The sequence below is a fragment of the Columba livia genome, chromosome 3 (assembly GCF_036013475.1).
Source record: "Columba livia isolate bColLiv1 breed racing homer chromosome 3, bColLiv1.pat.W.v2, whole genome shotgun sequence".
NCBI classification, from domain to species: domain Eukaryota; kingdom Metazoa; phylum Chordata; class Aves; order Columbiformes; family Columbidae; genus Columba; species Columba livia.
This window is the reverse complement of record NC_088604.1, coordinates 74184985-74188648: the sequence shown is the minus strand read 5'-3', so window position 1 is coordinate 74188648 and position 3664 is coordinate 74184985.

Here is a 3664-nt window from a genome sequence, read left to right as displayed (position 1 = left end):
ACTGTTTGTACAGCAATGTAAATGTGATTAACATGTTACCACACAAAGAAGGAGAAGAGTTTTTCATGGGAAACTCCGTACAGCTTTTAAAAGATCCTGTAAAATTAACACTGCACTGTTAAAAAAAAAAAAGCTGGTGGCATTGCTGCGGGCTGTTAACACAATTTAAATAACATTTAAGCTTTCAAAATCATGCATGGACCAAGTCTATTGACTTAACATTAGGACACAGGAATATAAATACATTCCAAAATTTTACTTCTGCTCAGAGTATTGTAAATGACTGCCTTGTCAACATGCAATTAAGAATAAAGTCTATCTAGATTTGTTTGTTCTACTTGTGCAATGAGAATAATTAAAGCAAAACAATGCTTTATGGAGTCAAAACTGGAAAGTCTGTATCTTGACTCTTAAATTGTAATCTGAATGTAAACTGCTGGAAGCTGGACGAATGTATTCTTCTGAAGTGTTTCATATAAAATCTTCAAAGAAGATGAATCATGCCAACCTCATTTTTTAGTTTCTTTGTTTATTTTGTTTTCAGGCAACACGTTCCAGCATGTAAACATAAAAATCTAAGATGCAACTACCAACTACATGTTTTCAGAAATTCTTGAGGAAAATATTATTTTCATGAAAATTTTAAAATAAACTTTTCAAATGTTTTGACATTCCCTCAGTTTTCCACCAAGTTCTAGTCATAGCGTGATCAGTGTTAATGGGGAGCAATCAGGAGAGAAAAGTCAATATTGAAATAAAATATCATAGCAATTTTAATAAGAAACTCCCAAAATTAGATCTATTATTTTTCACTACAATGCTTCTCAGATTTAGGAGACCAACCTGTTCTCAGAATTAATTGTATAGTTATCAAAAATTCAGTTTAACCCAGCTCATGACTGAGGTTTTAGTTCAGGAAAGCACTTCAGTACTTTTTAGTTTATCCCAGTTCAGAAGCGTATTCTAAGCTCATTGGTATGTGCTCATGTCCTAGGACTCGAGTGTGTGTAAATCTGTGGAGCCACATCCCCATAATGCAGGACACAGCAATGGGTGATGTACTGAGTTTCAAACTGGACAGCCAGTCTGTTGACTGGGGAAATGGCTGCAGCAGATCTTATATCTGAGCATGCTGCCACACTTCAGGAAAAGCCAAAGGTCCCAACAGCTTCCATGGACCTCTGAGCAGATATTCACACACTAATTTCTTCTCCTTTCATTTTGACTTATGTGGTAAATTCTTTCTGCCTTACTCCTAATGAACAGTCTCTTATGTTATGCGCAATTCCACCAAAGTCAGTGGAGGCTACCAGTGGCATAAAGTACAGCTCAAACTGCCCAAACTGTCGGAACATAGAAGAAATACTAAATTCCAGGCAGTAATTTCTAAATCAAGTCTTGGCACCACTTTACATCTTATAAATCTGGATATTTACATATGCTTGTCAACAATCTCCAGTATTCCGAGTTGTATTGAGATGGCCTATCTACCAACTATTGATGAAAGACGAATTTGATTTTGGTTCACAAATGATTATTTGAGGAAGCAGTCTTATTATGATTGGTTTTATTTTTCAAACAGGTTGCAACAACAGCTGTTCACATTACTGAAGTAATGAAGTTCTTAAGAGTGGAACATTTTCTAATCTGTGCTGCTTTGGCTGAACAGAGGTAATTTTCCATCAAGTTGGTTAATTTTCTTGTTGAGAGTTAGCATGATCCTCTGTTTTTTTGAATGTAGTTCAAGAATGAGACAGCACCTTGGGACAGAGATAATGTTTTCTTCCACAAACTTCCCGGTGTTTGAGACTTAGCATGAAAGAATGTAAGAACTCACTGATGTTGATACTTATCGATAGGGAAGTTAAGGCTGTCCCTCAGTGTCTCATGTTTTGCAAGTCAGCAGGTGTATAATGTGGGGAGAAGCCGATTCAGGACAGTTGACTCAAGCTGGGCAACAGAAGTATTCTATATCATGAAAGTCATGTTACATATTTAAGCGGGAAGTTGCTGGGAAGTGCCCTCTTTCTTTGATGGCTGCTGTCCCTGAGAAGGTCCTGCTCCTGGGGCCTGGTTCCAGTACCTGTGCCCAGCTGCTGCTCTCCATGCCTTTACTGGATGTGCTGTGCTCACAGTGTCTGTTTCTGCCATTCATTACTGGAAGCACATTCTAGTGGCTAAGCATTTGCTATGTATTGTTTTTCCTTCACTATTCTTTTATTAAATCTGTTTCTGTTTGAGGCACAAGTCTTTCCTCCTCTTTCCCTTCCCTCCAGAGAAGGAAAGGTGAGTGACCAGCTGTTTTGCTGTTTAGCCACCAGCCCATCACTAAAAGGCAACATAATCTTAACATAAAAGGGTTGAAAACAATGAAAGTAGAACTTGGCTTTCTCATTATAGGTGTCTGCATCTGACACAATGTTTGATTTAAAAGTATTGGTTTGTTATCAATTATTTTGTTTCCAGTACATAGAAAAATATTAAATGGAAAGTCTTAAGGTAGTTATCCAGCGTAGGTCTCCATTGTCTTTCTCATGTTCCTCAAAAACATTCTCTTTAATAATAGTGTGCATTAACATGCACATTAATATTACATTAACATTGTAATGATATTCTGACATAAAAATATGGCTTCCTTGTCCTAATATCTTAAGAGCCTACATAATTTTAAAGATGCTTTGGCTCTCTCTTTAAAACCATCTTAACGGGAAACTTGCCTTTGGGCTTCATTGTCAGAGAGCGATAAGGGTAAATTTGGCAGCCTTGGAATGTAAATCCCTGTTGCACCTGAAAACAGGACTAACATTGGAGCATACGACCTTGCATGACACGGGGTGTACAGCTCACTTTTTTCATCCCTAGTCTTCAGACAAAGATAAAATCCAAGGCTGAGAATAACTTAGTGTCCATGTCTCCTGACTCCTCACAAGCAGTGACAACTACTTCAGTGCCAGATGGAGCAGTGATGCCCTCAGCAGCAGGAGGAGGAAAAGCAGTACTGAATACAAGAATGTGGAGAACTTCACTATTTTTAACTCTTCAACAAAATTTCTGAAGCTTTTGATACGTCTCAGACACTGTCAGAGACAACAGCAGATGGATCACTCATTCCATCCGACATGACGTTTTCATGTTTCCACAGAAAGGTGGGCAAAGAGGTAAGTTTTGCCTCATTCTCCTTCTTCACATGTAAATGTGTAAACATAACTAAATTTTACCAGTGAATAATACTGTAACTTTGAACAAAGCCTTATTACACAGACTGTAATTAATCTGTTCAAAACAAATGTTGTTTTGCTTGTGGAAGTAGATCTGCCCACATATTTCTCAAGTGCGTTAAAGGAGGATGGTTATGACATATCCCTCCTAGTTCAAAACTATACAATAGTAATTATCACACTTTTTATTTGTGATTCATGCATCAGCAGAGAAAAAGAGGTCGGAATCTGTTTCAGGGTTTACTGCAGCACTAAGAACACATGAACTAACTCTCACCTGGGATGTTTGTGATTCACCCCTCTGTGTTGCCTCTCCCTCAGAAACTTCCTACTGTTGCCAAACACGAGTGTTACAATTTCAAACTTCCCTCATTATTTTGGAGAAGTACACCAAAGACGCATGTGTCAGCACTCCTCTGTTCCCCTTACTGGACTTGCTTTAGTCA